The 18,365-nt window shown below is 35.9% G+C and overlaps 1 protein-coding gene across 2 annotated transcripts in view; it reads left to right on the top strand.

Annotated features, from left to right (window-relative positions):
* Mrtf (Myocardin-related transcription factor) overlaps nucleotides 1-18,365 on the top strand; it is a 548,717-nt gene that overhangs the window by 284,619 nt on the left and 245,733 nt on the right. For both annotated transcript variants that reach the window (XM_081750581.1, XM_081750580.1), the window contains one exon: nucleotides 15,671-15,703. The gene's annotated coding sequence lies outside the window, so the exon portion shown is untranslated. The remainder of the gene's footprint in view (nucleotides 1-15,670; nucleotides 15,704-18,365) is intronic.

The raw sequence follows: 18,365 nt of genomic DNA, 5'->3' as shown, positions 1-18,365 counted from the left end.
AAATAAGAAATTTATTAAATTAAAAGACAGCAGTAATGAGTAAGTTAATTGTGTACTCCGTCAGATGAACCTAATCTTTCCGAAGGATAGGATTTAAAGTATCTTACGTGGTTTATGTACAATGTAAGACATTGCAAATCCTGATGCAATTCCAATGACTTCGGAATATGTAATTAGTGTAACGTCATCGAAAACACAGCCAGGAGATTCAAATTAGATGAAGAACAAAAACAGTGGTACTTAACAATATACCCAAACTTTACCGCTAAATATAGTTCGGGAGAAAAACAAGCAATGTGTGAACAGTGTGGATATTCCTCTTGTGTTATGTGGAAAGTGACATTTTATTCATTTGATTATAACACCATTAATCAGAAAAGCTTATCATTGTTATTTTGGTATTTGCAACACTTGTGTTAGAAATTTAAGAAATTGGATAAATGGGAAGAGATGTTCAGTGACTTACAATTCCCATGATTTGGATGGAGCCAAGCGACTGCATCAATTATAGATACTTTTGTATGGTTCCTCTCGTCCAAAAAGGAACTTCTACGAAGAAGAATTAAACATTGATCTATCCTAACATTCCATCTGCATGAAGAAGGACTACCTCTTCCTCACTCACCCAAAGAATACGAACATCACTCTTACGATAATCAAGTACTTCGAAGGCTCCTGAATTTATTGTAAACGTACATTCAAGTGAACCAAATAGACTGATTCAAAAAAAGCTAAGTAATCTCATTAGGGATTTGGACCTCTCAAAAACCAAAGCCGAAATTTTAGTTAGAACTATCGGATTTACTGTAGAAAGAAGTAAATATTTCAGTGTATCAGAATGAAGAGGAGAATTTTACTTAATTTTTTACTGGTAAGACACACTTGTGGCATGTGTAAACGTAAGTGGCCTCATAAACAGAGCCGTAGCTAGAGATTTCGGCGCCCGGGGCGAAGCAGAATTCGGCGCCCCCTACACTCAACTTACCAATCATTATATATATATATATATATATATATATATATATATATATATATATATATACAGGGTGGTTCAGTAATGTTGGACAGCCCTGAATAAATCGGAAACCAGAAGAGATATTAGCAAGAGTGTGGTGGATTCAGATACTTCTGGAAGGGGGACGTCTTTTGAGGTACCACACAATGTTACCAGGCCAACAGTGTTGCCAGCTCAGGACAAAGTTGTATTTTTTAAATGGAACATATAGAAGTTTATGCCATCAAAATAATTAGTACAGAATGTTAATACCAACAAGCAAAACCGCACCTGTCAGTGTTGCCAAATAAGGAAGTTATAAAGCTTCAAAGATCAAGAAATTAAAGTGTCCGTAGAGCAAAACTAGCAAAAAGGCAAGAAAAATAATACTACGGAATGAAAAGAAGTAACCGAAAGAGTAAACTAAAGAACGCACAGAATCCAGTGAGTAACAGGGTTGCCACAGCAAAGGGGGAAAAAATTGAAAATTTTGCAGTTGCTATAAGAGGAAAAGTGCCCATATGACATAATGCTGGAAACACCATAGAAAGTCTATGTAAGAGTCAGGAATCCTAATAGCGTTTGTTCGAAAGCGATATCTCTAACCGTTTTCGAGATACACCAAAGGTGTGCGGGGTTTGCAACACTGCATAATTGATTTGACGATTAGACCCGTGTAGTTCTTACATTTTGTTGGGCGTATCATTTTCATTACTCGTTCCTGTAGTTTGGAGGGCGAGGGAATTATTATGCAGTGTTGCAAACTCCGCACACCTTTGGTGTATCTCGGAAACGGTTAGAGATATTGCTTTCGAACAAAAGCTATTAGGATTCCTGACTCTTACATAGACTTTCTATGGTGTTTCCAGCATTATGTCATATGGGCACTTTTCCTCCTATAGCAACTGCAAAATTTTCAATTTTTTCCCCCTTTGCTGTGGCAACCCTGTTACTCACTGGATGCTGTGCGTTCTTTAGTTTACTCTTTCGGTTACTTCTTTTTACTCCGTAGTATTATTTTTCTTGCCTTTTTGCTAGTTTTGCTCTACGGACACTTTAATTTCTTGATCTTTGAAGCTTTATAACTTCCTTATTTGGCAACACTGACAGGTGTGGTTTCGCTTGTTGGTATTCACATTCTGTACTAATTCTTTTGATGGCATAAACTTCTATATATTCCATTTAAAAAAATACAACTTTGTCCTGAGCTGGCAACACTGTTGACCTGGTAACATTGTGTGGTACCTCAAAAGACGTCCCCCTTCCAGAAGTATCTGGATCCACCACACTCTTGCTAATATCTCTTCTGGTTTCCGATTTATTCAGGGCTGTCCAACATTACTGAACCACCCTGTATATATATATATATATAAGCAAAACAGCTTTTGTTGTTATGCTATGTTGAATTTTTATTAATCTTCTTGGAAAGACCATTGCAAGAACCAAACGCGATCATTATGTACCTTTTTCAAATAAGAGCTGTTTTCAAGAGTGTTATTTTGGAGTTTTTTGTTAAACTTGTTAAAACTACCTTTGGTTGTATACAAATTCACTAGGAGAACAGTTATCGAAAGTTACTATTACCTGACCAGGATATTAGTGCGGTTTTTCGTGGAGGGCGCTAGTGTTGTATTTACATCAGTTTCTAGGTAAGCGCGGTGGGACAGGGGAACGGAGAGCGTCACTCTGCAGTGTATCCAACGATTTTCAAAAGTTGCAGTTTACATGTTATAAGTAGCCTAATCTGTTTCGCTTAATAAAAAACTCCATAAATTATATAGTTGTTATTGAATGCAGTAATAGTTATCCCTGCAGTAATGCAGATGTATTGTGGATAATGGCATATGCATGGAAATTAACAATTTAAGAACAAGATAGCACACAAGTGAATTTCTACCGTGTATTAAGCAGATTATATAAACAAAAAAATGATTAAGTTTTATTTGATTTCATTATAAAACAGTAGAAACCTGTAAAACTCAGTAATAAGATGTTAATGACTAAAAGATTAATTATGGGTTGGTAGCTTAGATACTTGCGCAATATCTTGTAACTGTAAGTTTAAATCAAGTTAAGGCTCGCGATGCTTGTATTTGTTTTAATGTAGGTCTATCGATTGAAAACTAAATTATTTTCTTCAGTTGTATGGAAGTTCTCTTCGTTGGTCTATTGGCTACCGCATGTGTCTTTGTTGTACGTGGTTCTGTGAGAGCCCAACAATTAATTTTACAATCTTTCACTTTCATTAATCATCTGTCTCCTCTAACATAAAGAGCATAATCATGGGACGTTAAACTAAAGAAATTTCATTTCATTTTTTCGATGAATGTGAACCCTTTGGGGGAAAAGGAAGTGAAGAAGAAATTTTCCTTAATTTTTAAAGGGCTACGGGATTGGATAGCATGTCTTTCGGGATTGCCTTGTAAAACCTGATTACAATGCTTTTTTTTTTTTTTTTTTTAAGGATTATTATCGTAATCCAGCCTTTTGGTAAATGTGAAATAAAAGTATCGATAAAACATCAGCGCATGGGTAATGTAAGCATAAATATCATTGGTTCAATACACAATAAATTCACAACTTTTATTTATGAGTATTCCCTTTGAACTCCCTCTGAATTTCTTTCAGACCCTAGGTCTCTTGTGACAAAGATTTAATTCTACTATCTGTTTTCATATACAATATAATTTTAAAACTTGGGAACCTAGTGTTGTCTTTGTGTCTGTGATACATAATCATTTGTCGATTGACTTCAGAAGACTGAGTTTAACCCGTGAGCATAAGTTGCATATAGTTCAAACATATCAGATGTACGGTCTTGTTTAACAAATCGTGTGTACACATATGAAATTCAAAGACAAAGACAATCAATAGTCTTTGAACAGCTGCATTTTTATTTCAAGTGTAAGTACTAAAATGTGCTAGTATAGTTCCAAAAGGTTGGGATCCTTTAAAAAAAAAAAAAAAAAAAAAAAAAAAAAAACTGAACTTACGTAATTAACATTGGCACTCCATCTTCTTGATTTGATGTAAGAAGCGGCCGCATGATTTCCGGCCAATTGTTTCATCGCCGGTATCTTTGAGCAATGAGATGGCAGTGGAAGACAAACTTCGTTCTTCTAACTTGATATTTTGAAAAACTTACGCAAGTGGTTTTGTTACTTAAATACATATCTATTCACTCTAATCAATTTCAAAAGTACCATTAACTTTATAATAACATAATGAATGTAAGAGTTACCATGAAAATGTATTTTGTATTTCTTTTTTAATATGAAATTCATTTTTTCTGAATGTCACTGGAGCTATAAGAAATCAATTGTCAGGCTCTCCACTTTAAATTTTAATCGCTTCCCTACCGCCCCCAATGTAACATTGGGTTTATTTCTTTTAAATAAATTTTTCAAAATATGGTAGAAATACTGGATTTTTAAATTACCAAACCATGCTAAATAATGACAGGTTAGATATCAGAGAAAGTTATCTTTATCTACCATCTTAATTAGGGGCGGATCCATATCTCCTTCGGAGGAGGTTAGATTATCAGTTTCTCTGTCACCAGTCTTTTGCAGCACATCTGAAAATGATCTCAATGCAAATTTGTTACTGAAGGTACTGTCAATCGATCGATCACATGGTCCAAATTGGTAGCAATTTCGAAGACGCCTTATCTCAAAACTACACAATAAAACTTGCTTTAGGAATTCCTTACACTCTAATGCTACGAAGCTCTCAGTGTTCCTTTGTACAACACTGAGGTTAGTTTATTCGCAAGTTATTGCCAAATTAATATGGAGGGTGTATGTACTTTTTTTTTTTTTTTTTTTTTTTGCAGTCCCTTAAAATGTTCTGAAAAAAACTTACATAACTTTTGAAATTGTGTTTGTCTTAACTTGAACATATGCGTGAAGTGGTTTATTATGAACAGGGCAAAAACAACTGTGATAGATTAATTACAAGTAATCCGGTTAGAAACACTGTTGTTTGTATTTTAGTTCCAAAATCGGCCGCCCGCACTCGTTCGCTGGTCAGGATATACTATTTACAACGCTTAGTACTAACGATAAGAAATGAAATTTCAATACATTTAGACTATGTTCTTTTAATTGTTCGAAATGAGTGACAGTATTAATTGCCAGTAATAATTGTAAACTATTTAATTTTATTCTGTATGTGACGACATCAATAGCATTTTAATTTCACTCGTTTTACGGTAAAAAATATTTTGTGAAATGTAATAGAAATTCAGAAGAAGCCTTCTTTGTGAATTTCTAAATATTGATCGATATAGGTGAAGAATATGTTCAATGTTTGTACTTAAAATCCAAAATACAGGGTTTTCATAAAGTCTGGACGGATTTAATTTGCTTATAATTTTCATAAAAATGCTCATAATGAAATCAAATAAAATGCAAGCGGTAGCGGAAGGATTAAATTTTTAGTTGGCAACACTGTTAGATAAGCGGCAACTATGAACACGTTGAGAGAGGGAGAGGGAGGGCAAGGGTCAGTTTCTTACCAAATTCCATCCATTGTTGTTTTCATTGTTGTTTCAATGTTGACTGTTAAAAGTAAATTGTAAGCTGTATTGGTGTGTGTGTCTTTTGAAGAAATAAATAAATGAAAATCTCCTCTGAGATGACTATTTTTTTTTTACCGTATCAATGTGTGGACGTAAATGTGTGTGGACGTAAATGTACCGGACTAAATGTACCGTAATATGTGGACGTAAATGGCGCTCAGTTGGAGGTGTGGCGGTGAATGAACTGAGCTGGTGCAGATTACAGGTAAAAATTTAATCCTTCCGCTACCGTTAGCACTTTATTAGATTCATATGAGAAAATTATAAGCAAATTAAACATCCAGACTTTATGAAAACCCTGTATATATTTTACTACTACATATACCTGAAATTAAAGTAATTATTTAGTACTTAATTTCTTAATGAATGAAAGTTCCGAATTTAAGGTACTTATTATTAATTGACATATTAAAATACACTAACACGTACATATATAAAGAATGTATGTATGTAGATAGATAAAAACATCACACAACTAGACACGTATGCACAAAATAATATGCTGGCCATACAAAAAGTTGATGAAAAAATGACCCCAATAAATTCCTCCAAATTGGAAGCATTTGATATGTCAATGGAATTTTAAAATAAATCATAGGTAGTGACTAGTGTCTGAAAAAGTCGAACTTCGTTGGGCTAAGTTCTGATCCCTTAAGCCCCTATTCTACAACTGCTTGAAGTTCGAAAATGTTATTGTTCCCCTTGTTTACCTTTATTTTTAATACTCCACGCAAACAGCATCTTGAATGTCCCTTCACTCTTCTCACTTTCATACCTTCATTCTCACCGTCGCACCAAAGTGGGTCCAAACGCGGCAATTCTGAGCAAAAACTCGAAAAATGAAGTAAAAGATTGACTCGATATGATTTGTTATAATGAAAGCTTAATAGTGTACACATAAGATAGTGTGCAGGAAAAGAAGTGATAGCAGTTTATAATGAACTCATGGGTGTATATGTGGTTATCCGCCGAAGCCGGAGAGGCGCTGCTTAGTGAAAGAAGATAGGAAATTGACTTTGAATGCGACTATTCCTACATTGCGTGTAGATATTCAGTGGCTGGTAAACATGGTGACACGACCGACATGTATGTATCGTTTTGTATATTTAGAATGTTGATGTGATGTGTAGTCAATAGTCATATTTGCAATGATGCTAATATCATTATCATATCCCTATGATAATCTCCTACTTAATATCATATTTGGAAAATGCTGTGATACTGAAAGCATATAAACTATGGTCAAAGGATAGAATGGCATTTTAGTAGAAAATATGGCATAATATGTCTAATATCTTTTAATATGTCGTAGCGGAAACATTGTTCTTACTGCATGCAAAGAGAAAACCTGCACATATTTGCACTTTTGGGAAATATAGCGCATGAAAATGTTTGAGATAAACCGCATTCTGGATGCAATGCTGCTTTTGAATTGAGCTGGGATGAATGTGAGAGCAAGTGTTAGATTATTAGACGTGTGATTCCCATGCACGCAGTGACGAAGTTGAATATAGGTCGATTCTGAGAATTTTGCCCCCAGACCTCGTTGGGGGTTTCGCCTCCAGGACCCATCTTGTTTCCAACATCTAGTCATACTTCTCTGGCATTCACCAACAGAACTAAACTCTAGTCAAATATATTTGATTAATGGTGGCGACATTTTGAAACGCCAATGCTAAACAGTCTATGGACCATAACGTAGAACCATATTAAAAATGGCGTTGATCAATTTAGTATTGTGTTTTTTGTGATGCGTGCACAGAAGTGACATTGGAATCAACTGTAATGAGCCTCCGCTCGCTCCAGCTGAGAATGTTCCAATCAAGACCTGAAATGAGCTCACGTAATGCACGATGCAATATATAAAACAACCTGGACAGGTTACTGATGCTTGTAAATCATAATATGTTTAATATATCTGATAATATATTCATATCGAGAACTTCTGATGAAATAATTTTTATGTATTGAAGCGTCCTTGCATCTTCATTGTCATAACGAATCCTCCACAAGTTTGAAATAATTTTGAGAAGCAAGAACTTTTCTTAAATTTTATTACTCTTCAGTTGTAAAGTGAATAAGTACACTTTTTCCTTTCATGCGTAAGAATATAATCCAATCATAAATTGCCAAATGAAAGCATATTGCCCACGCGTTTCTTTATGCCAATCACATAATCTGTTATATAATTTAGGCGCGAATATAAGGAATAGACCTATTTCATTTTATGATGTAAAACTCTATGCTTTTGATGAAATAATGTCCAAATAACATTATTGTAGCCACTGCACACACCAAACTAATTTGTTTTCTTTCAATTTTCTGCTTCATATTGCGAATTCTTATTTTTGCCAAGAATTCAGTGCTTTGGCCCCACTGTGCGTCGTGATTAATCCGATTGGGTAGATAAAAAAAAACGTTTTGAACTAAGCAAACTCATCACTGTTAAAACGCTGACTTTGATCGTTTCTGATTTTAAAAATGCTCCTGCATCAGTGGCGTATTTAAGGGGGCTTCGGGGCTTAACACCCCCGAAATCTTACTTACTATAGTAAAGTATATGAAATATCTTGCAGAATTTTCACATTTTCAGGCAAAGCCCCCCCCCCCCGAAAGTTAGCAAAGCCCCTCCCGAAACAAAATCGTAAATACGCCACTATCCTGCATACACTATAAGCCATTACTCGGGACCTTGTATACCACATGTCATTAAGAAATCATCTATAATAAACTCTTTAAGTAATAAGTAAAAACTTGTTCTGACTTATTTAAACTCTTGGATTGCGAGCGAAGCGAGCAAGAAAATTTTTAAGAAATCTGCGTATTTCATTGATAACCGACAGCAATATTGATCTAATAGGGCGCCAATACTTTCTGGGGGCGACTCGTATTTTACTCATGTCCAACACCACTTTTTCTTTCTCCTTGCTCGTTCGGCGCCCCCTTGCTATCAGCGCCCGGGGCCGGCGCCCCGCTGGCCCCCCCTTAGCTACGGCTCTGCTCATAAAGGCTCTCAAAATAAATTACTATCCTATGGAGTGGGGGTTCTGCATAGATTCTTCAAAGGCGAGTTAAAAGCCGTTCTTTTACATATTGGAAACCAGGTTCCTTTCATTCCGGGTAATCATTCAGTTCATATGAAAGAACCTTATGAAAACTTGAAACATTTACTGCGAGCCGTTAATAAATAGTATGCCTTTCAATGGCTTATTTGTGTGGACCTTAAAGTAATAGCACAGTGGCTAGACATACAGTTAGGTTATACAACGTATTGTTGCTTTATTTGTGAATAAAACGGTGGAAATCGTGTCTCTCACTACTTCAAAAGTGACTGGCGTACTGGAGAAACTCCTTAGCCAGGTATGAAAAACGTGCAACATGAATCATTTGTAGATTCTAAACAAATTTTACTTTGTCTACTACATATTAAATCAAGTTTTGTGAAATGTTTTGTTACGAGTATGATCCACGACGGGGAGGCCTAAAAGTACTTAAGAAGAAAATTCCCAGTATTAAATGATACCGGAGTTAAGGAGGGGATCCTTGTAGGCCAACACGTTCAACAGCTCGGAGATAAACAGTTCGATGAAATGTTAGAAAGTAATGAGAAGGTTACGTGGGAAAGCTTTACGAGTTTTTGTTCACAGTTCTTCGGAAGACACCGAGCAACAAGTTACAAAGAACTTGTGACTAAGTTGTTGTCATGCTACGAAACGGTTGGTCGCAATATGTCTCTAAAACTCAATTTTCTTTATTCACACCTAGATTTCTTTTCTGAGGATTATGGGACAGTAAATGATTAACATGACTGGCGTTTTCATCAAAATTTTCCAGCCGTGGAGAAAATATATGAAGGAAAGTGGAGTCTTAATTTGTTGGTCGACTACAGGTTCACTGTTGCTAAGGATGCTGTAGATGTAATCTATAAAAGGCAGCCTAAGCGAAAATGCTCAAAATAAACCCAACATGAATCTATCGTGTTTGTTGCTGATCTGAACTTTTAAATTGTACTTTTCTCTGTGTCAGACTTTTGGTATCATCTGTATCATATGTGAGTTCATATTTCAGTATACCGTTTTTACTTCATGGCCTTCGTACTTGTATGTAGAAAAATAGGGGTATTTGTACATAGATATTTTTCTACATTTTAAGATTAATGCTTAATTTGACATTAGTGTATTGTTTATGTTTATCTTGTACATTATCGTGTACTGGAACACTATAAATTTCTCACCACCATTTGACACATGTGACATGATATTGAATTGCTTATTTTAACATTAATGTACAAGGTATAGAGATATGTACACTCATGTCCAAAATTATTGTCGCATGTCTATAAATGTGTTGTTGTAGGAATATAATTTGATAACGAATTTGCCCGGTATTTCTTTTAATGTTAGTTTGTGTATAATCAGCAAAGATATGTATGTGGCAAATTTTGTCAAAAGAGTAGTAAATAAGAACAATAAAACGAAAATAAAACTTTCTTGTCCATTTAGCAACATTTTCTTTTACTCATTCTAATTTTCGTATTTATAATATTTTATGAATTTACCACAAATATACATTTCCCGATTATACACATAGTAACAGTGTTAAAAATACCCTCCAAAATCATTATCAAATTATATTCTTACAAGAAGACAGTTATAGATATGCGACAATCATTTTGGACATGACTGTACATCAGTATATTCCTTAATTCTGTCCAAACTTGTTACATTAAGGTTAAATAAATATCAAGAACCGTAACCATAGCTATTCACAAGAATTTTGATTCGCTGTTTTCACAACTTTATCATTCTGATTACGTTGGAAAACATACTGATACTTTTCTACATGACTTATATATATAAAAAAAATATCAGTTAGAGCTAAGGATACAATTGTACATACAAGGGCAATTTTTCATAAATAGAGTTAAGTATATATTTTATTATACAATCCTGTCATTATATCGCTCAAATGAATGTAAAAGTCGTAAAATTAAAGAATTTACACACCTTGGATCAAAATTTGTTGAACAGTGTTATAGCTTCTGAAAGCAAATGTTTGGTCATTTTTCAAAACAAACATTAACGTTTGTATTAATCGTTGAAGTGATTGGTTTGATTTTAAGTAAATAATCTGGCAAGGGCATAGGTAGTATTATTGCATCGTAATGAAGACATGGTATTTATAATGCGAATAAGAAAAAAATGATATAGGATAAAGAGAATCATTTAAAAAATGAAAAAACAAACACAGTTCTATTCCAAGTTTTTGGAGCAACATATGGTTGGCTGTCCCTTTCCTTGTTCTGTTAACAACAGTCTGTGATAATGTTCCTTTAGAGCCCCAAGCTGCTTTACTCCAATGCGAGGGCGAAACCAGCTACTGGGCTATGGATAAACTGTTTGGATTAAGGTCGGCCCCGGCTGCTATACGCACAAACCGCTCTTCTCCATTCACTGTTTACATTCCCCACTCTACTTGCGGTGGAATTTTCTGCAAATAGCCAATTTCCGAGCATGCTGGGACACTTTCCTTAACACACCCACATATGCTGTGAAATGCCTTTTGCCTTTTGTATGGGAGTGTGACGTAAGCGTTTAACCATCTTCCTTCCTTCCTCATCGTTCTTTGGACTTCTACATAAATTTACTCTAGAGCTTATCCATGTTTTTTCAGTTGCCTTTAGTTATAATTCGTATGTGTTTGTATTTGAATGAACTGCAACCCGTAACAATATACTTGTATGATACAGGTTGTTTCTGCAACTATGTTAACCACTTCCGCTTAGCAGAAAATGTCAAAAAGAAACATCTCAAAAATCCTTGTGCGGAAACCCTTCAGTGAGAGCTTAGAAGCCACATTTTATAATATTAACTGAAGTACTCGTTGTTGCTCCATTAAGAGAAAATTACTGGAAAGTATTTGGAAGCGTTCACAATTTCCTGGTTTAGGAAACACATTGACGCGAGTTCGAATTGAATGAGGTTCCTGAAGCTCCGAAGTCAACCCTAAACAAATTTTCCAAAGGAGTAGCCGTAGTTAAATCGATTTCTCAACATTCAAAAGTGGCAGATTCAATCATTTTATGATACTTGCTAAACAGTGCGGTGAATCTCTTTCCTTGAAGTAAGTTATTTTCCCCTTTGTTGTAAATTTGCCGTTGGGTGACTATTCCCAGAGTCGAGATTTGTTAAATCACTTTCTGTTTATGAAGGCGACATATTCATTCCTTTTAATGGAAGTCATCATGCAGTCAAACGAAAAGAAAATGGCTGTTGGATTTTCTTTTCTTTTTCCCCCCTTTTTACCACCATATCCACCATCTGTTGTTAGAAAACGTGAGGAAAATTTGCTGTGAATATAGGATGAAAGTAAACGTTAGAAAGACAAAGGAATGGTGATTGCAGCAAATTGGTCAGTATCAAATATAGAACTAGGAGGAAAGAAGTAGAACACGTAACTAGTTTTCGTGAATTATTAGTGAGAAAATTAAGCGAACATGAAGTAAAAGCAAAGCTGGAAATGACGAAGGAAGTATTTGAGAAGAAAAAGTCTTATTTTGTGAATTTAAGAAATAATCTCATAATAAGATATGTTTCGTATGGAGTGTTGTACTATTTGCAGCAGAAACATGAACATTACACAAAACAATGAGAAAAGACTAGAATATTTCAAAATGTATACTTGGAGAAGAATGGAGAAAATTAGCTGGGTTGAACGCAAAGCGAATCAGGAATAGGAGAAAAGAAAAGAACAATTTTAGATGTAATTGATGTACAGTAGAGCGTCGATTATCCGAAGTAATTGGGGGACATGGGTGTTCGGAAAACTGGTTTGTTCGGATAATCGAACTGTACATGTTTATTTGCCAAAAAGAAGTACTGTACAGTAAATTTATTCATAAAAACAGGCATCTCTTTAAGTATTACAAAGCAATGTTCCGCCAGCGGTGGCTCAGTGCGGCGACTACTGTGGGAAACTTGGTTTGGGAGTGAGGGGGATGATGGATGGTAGGGTGGGAGAGTAACAGGGGCGAGCGAGTACACAGTTCGGTTAAGCGGTCGTTCGGTTGACCGACGTTCGGATAATCGACGCTCTACTGTAATTATAAAAAAGAAGAGAAACTGAATGGAACTTTAGCTGAGAAGGAACAGTATCATGAGAGTCATGCTAAAAGATACGATAGCACGAAAAAGGGAGGTACCATAGAGATTACAATTAACGAAGGCATTAAAACAGAAAGTTCTTACGTGAAGACGAAAAGATTATCTGAAGACCTTTATGCGTTGAAATTTTCGCTGGAGAATGGCAAGTGGGTCATTGGAACTCGGTTGAGCTTGGTACTATCCCTTCCTGGACGAGGGTGATATTCTCTTCAGTTCGGACAGATCTCTTTCTACCACTGTTTCGCTTACAATCGTCTTGAACTGACCCCGTCCTTATAAAATTCTCGTAGGTCCAACCAATTGTCAGGCGCGAAAGGTCCATCCCACCCGGTCCAAGCCGTGAATTTTTCTTGTACGATGCTTGGAGACTGAAAAAGCTTCTACAGCTATTTTCCGTCGTTTCTCAATGAACTATTGGCACCCCATGGTTTAATCTGCAAAACAAAAACAAAAAGAACATCCATATATATGTATATTAGGTAAAAGTTTTTATAGTAAAGAATAGCAAATCAGAAGGTAATCGAGTGAGTGCTTTTCTGAAACTAAGGTTCTCGGTGGTATAGCATTTTCCTGGAAATTTCCTCAACGGTATGACACCGTGCAATTTTCCTCCTCACATTAGCTATCTGAGCATATCCAATATGAAAAGTTAGGTTTTGAAGCAACTGTACCATCAACTATACAGCAAGTTACTCGATCTTTTAATTATAATACGGTATAATACGGAACATATTTATTCAGGTGGGGCACGGTTGATCAGTGATAGAGTGTGCGTGGGGTCCCTGGTTCGCTTACCGGCCAAGTAAGTTTGTTGTGGGCAACATTGTGTCCGTGGGTTTTTTCAACGTACTCCCGTTCCCTGCCACATCTCATTCCAAAAATTCTTCCATCATCATTCACTTGTCTTAATAATCGTCTCCTTTAACGGGCATAATTGTGGGACATTCAACTGAAAGATTTCATTTCATATTTATTCGGTATTAAAGATATTACCTAGAAATTATCAGTACTAACTATTTTCTAGGTTCTGTGCTACCTCAAATAACCTTTCCGTACAGATTATTCGTGGCTGTGATAAGTAATTTGAAGGACAGAAAATGTAGTACTACTAACTGAGATATACAGTACTTTTATAAAAAGTTGTTTAATACTTATAACAACTTTTCATAAAAGTACTGTGTATCTCAGTTAGTAGTACTACCTTTTCTGTCCTTCAAATTACTTATCACAGCCACGAATAATCTGTACGGAAAGGTTAGCTGAGATAGCACAGAACCTAGAAAATAGTTAGTACTGATAATTTCTAGGTAACAGGAGCCAGTCTTTCCATACATATACCTATGGCTGTGTCTACATGCGACGTGATACACCTATTTTAGTAAGGATAAATTATATGACAAACATAATCTACGATTTAGTTGGATTAGAATTCAGCGGTTTTTTCGACACCGAGGCTGTGTGAGGACGTGGACTACCTTGCTATAGAAACACCGTAATTCTCTTGAAGTTGTCGAAAATTTCAGTTATTGCTTTCGTTCGGTTTAGATGATGATAAAATTATCATGTGATTTATAAAAGACAAAATGCAAGGGTGAGTCATTACTCTTGCAATGTTCTGGTGCATAATATATCTACAGTTACGAGCGTGAAATATTTCAAGGCTTTCAAAATGAAGTATTTCGTCACTTGGACTAATGTGTGATGGGTGAACAAACATGACAAGGGAAAGTATCATTAACCTTGTTGTAACCACATACGAGCCAATTTTTTTGTAAGACCCTTCCAACTAAACGGCAAAACATAATGCTCCATACGTTACTAAAACCATAACTGATGTGATGGAACAAGTCGGGCCAGAAACGTTCATTGTTATAGTAACTGACGACGCACTAAATATGAAAGCAACATGGAGAAAATTAGAAGAAAAGTATTCATATGTCACAACGTACAGTTCTGTGGCACATGGTCTGAACTTGCTTATCCAGGACATTGTGTAAATAGACCGCCTGAAGCACCTTGCTGATCAAACAAAAAGTGTGATAAACGAAATCAACGGTAGTGCAGTAGTGAATGCAATGTTCAGGGAGAAACAAAAGGGGAAGAAAATTACACTGAAACTACCAGCTAAGAGTCGATGGGGTTCGCAAAAAATTTCTTTTTGCAGTCTGCTGCAAAACAAATCAGCACTAAGAATTCTGTTTATTGATGAAAAAGCAGAAAACCTGCTGTCGAAAACAATCAAGGATCTGATTCTCCAAGATGTTTTCTGGGACAAAGAAGCAATTTTCATAGTTTAATTGTTCCAGTAGCAGACTGGATCACTAAAATCGAAAGCGACAAACCGCAGATAAGTAAAGTGTATGAAATATTTTCCGACCTGAGGGAGAAAATCCAGAACAGTTTCATGCGCTCCTGTTCTTAAAAAGGGAAGAGCAAAACATAATGTTCGTTCGGCTCCCCTTGCTATTAGCGAATAAGTAAAAACTTTTGTGACTTATTGAAACGTGTAAATTGTGAGCGGAGTGAGCAGGAAAATTTTTAACAAATTTATTTCTTTGCAAACCGACAACAATATTGATTTAATAAGGCGCCAATACTCATACGGGTGCCGCCTCCTTTGCTCTTTTCCAACAGTTTTTGTTTCGTCTTGCTCGTGTGGCGCCCTCTTGCTATCAGCGCCCGGGGCGACCGTCCCGCTCGCGCCCTCCTTGCTACGACTCTGATAACGACATATACACGCGCCTATTAGTTGAGTTGTTAATATACAGCAAGACTTGTGACTTACCTTTGTATACGAAATTCTTTTACTGGCGACTGTACAATTCTATAGGAAATAAATTAGCTGTTGATGGTCGAAAATAAGTATCGATCAATATTGATTTTATTTACAGTATGTTTTGACACTAAGAGATTTTTTTCTTTCTTTTTTAGGTGGCATAGTGTGGATCGAGAGATTTTAATCAGGTAAGTTTGTTTATTTTTTACTAGTAGTAGTTTTGTTTTGTCACACGTATGTTGTGTGTCATTGTGAACGCTAACTTCTTTGTTTTGAGTACTTCTGGGTTTACATGTTAAGCCAAGATCATGAGGCAACTGGGGAGTTGCTTAAATTAAGATTACCGAACTCGTATCTAGAGTCTTAAAATTAAGGTTTTGGGGTCTATATTGATCACACTCTCGAAATTGAAAGTAGTCAGGCCAAATATAACATTTCGTAGGCTGTAATACCAGGGATTATATTAGTTCATTTCAGTTTGTATTTGTGTAAAGAGACTTGATCAGCATTTATTTTTTATATATTGCTGAGTCAGAGAAAATCCGGTTTCCTGATCCTTTCCGGTTTTTAATGCTTATTTATTAGGATCACGCAAATAATTATTATAATATTAGTTAGTTGAATTGGATTTTGCAATAGATAATGACTAGAGCAAGTATCTCGAGCTAGTTCATTTATCTAATCAATCTGTTATAATCATCACAGGTAAGAGTAACGTAGTTTCGTCCGTGATTACACACGACAACTGTTAAACGAATGTGAATCTTTGAATTCTGGTTCTTGCAGTAGATAGTCAAGGCGATTTTCTTGGTCGATAACGTTAAGAAGTCAATTCTTTTTACATCTTCATTTTTAACGTTGGCTGTGCATATCACATTTTCTACTATTGAAAAATGTATATAATTATGCCGGGAGTTGCACATCGCGCCCTTAAATGGCAGCAAACATCCTCCACAGCAGTTGACATCTACTGGGCGCAATTGAAACTTCGCTTGATCCTCTATACTGTATTTAGCAGAGTTTATTTATTTATTTATTTATTTATTGATGAAGAATTCGTGTTTAACGTGATAGCTCAATTTTGTAATAATCAAGAGAAGTCTCTTTCGATTAAGTAATGTCTGTATCCTAATTGTAATGTAGTTTTTTCTAACTAATAACGAAGACAACAGAAGAGTGTATTATATAGTTCGTTAATTCATTTAGAGTTTAACATCCTTAATTCTCAGGCTATATGCGTAGGAGACGTAGATTACATCTTAAAATCTGGTCCACACGAATTCTGCCCTTGATATATTGTTAGCATATGAGTTTGTGGCACAAAGTATCTGAGTTCCAATCCCATGCCAAGTTGTAGGTCCACTTTTCATATACCCTTGGTGCTGACAAAGGAACGTTAAACACCAACAACCGACATGAGGTCTCCAGTGGAAGTAGAATCTGACTTCACACCAGCAATCGACATGAGGTCTCCAGTGAAAATAGAACCTCTATCTACACTAACAACCGACATGAGATCTCCAGTGGAAGTAGAAACTGACTTCACACCAGCAATCGACATGAGGTCTCCAGTGGAAGTAGAATCTGACTTCACACCAGCAATCGACATGAGGTCTCCAGTGAAAATAGAACCTCTATGTACATTAACAACCGACATGAGATCTCCAGTGGAAGTAGAATCTGACTTCACACCAGCAATCGACATGAGGTCTCCAGTGAAAATAGAACCTCTATCTACACTAACAACCGACATGAGATCTCCAGTGGAAATAGATCCTGACTCTGCACCACCGACGTAGGGTCCCTGAAATAGAACCTGAATCTACACCAATAACCGATATGAGGTATCCAATGGAAATAGAAGCCAACTCGCCACGCTGACCTTCTAGTTATAAGGTAACTCATGGTATTATAGTTGTATCGAGAGTTTTTGAAACCTTATCATCACGTCAGTGTATTTCAACGGTCCTGGAATGTAACGAGATTCTAACATATGTATTCAATTCTTTGTTCGTTTCTTTATTCACAGTGTTAGTTATCTGTTGAGTGTAAAGGGCCGATATCTTGATATATGGACCAAGGCCAACTTAGTATTGATATTTTTTGTGTTGCTTCCTACTATTACTGTAAGTAAATAATAAGACTCAGGGAAGAAGTATCTTAGAAGTATCAATATATGTCGAGTCAATGCTTTATTTTTCTAGAACGAACAATGTCGTTGGAATATAAATTCGAGTATTCTATTGTGAAATATGTATGTAATAGTGTCATGTTCCCAGGTAACGCATTTCTGTCTCTCTGGCTGTAAAATATAAAGTGTAGCGTGTACCACTTTTCTTTTGTTATTCCTATATAGAGCTGTCGAGATGCAGTCAATTTGTGTACTCTGTTCGCTTTTTCCGTTGATGTAGGTGCCATTTCAAGAACGTTGCTACGTAACGAGGTTTGGGAATTTGGAAAAAGAAGTGTCGAGTTTTCTTTCAAAACAGATTCTTCGTCACTGAGTGCTTCATCTGCACTTCGCCTCTAGCACTTCACCCTTGTGCCCTTCTGATGAATAATGGGAAGAAGGAAGACTAGGGAAATGTTGTCTTTCCTCTTCATATACTCTTTTCCAGAGTTCTTTCTGTTTTTTTTTTTCCTCTTTCCTTCAATATACGTACCTTGTAGATAGATAGTGTTTTCAGATTTTGGAGGGTTACTTGGGCCATTGTTATTTAAGATTTTGGGTAGTAACTGTGACCGACTAAGAGGATAAACAAATGAGACTGTTGACCCCTTTTTAAATGTATATTGTACTTTTAAACAATGAAAATTATCGGAAAATTATATACAAACTACTTATTTGCT

The sequence above is a fragment of the Thermobia domestica genome, chromosome 3 (assembly GCF_964235325.1).
Source record: "Thermobia domestica chromosome 3, izTheDome1.hap1.1, whole genome shotgun sequence".
Lineage (NCBI taxonomy): Eukaryota > Metazoa > Arthropoda > Insecta > Zygentoma > Lepismatidae > Thermobia > Thermobia domestica.
This window is presented reverse-complemented; position numbering and strand designations above follow the sequence as displayed.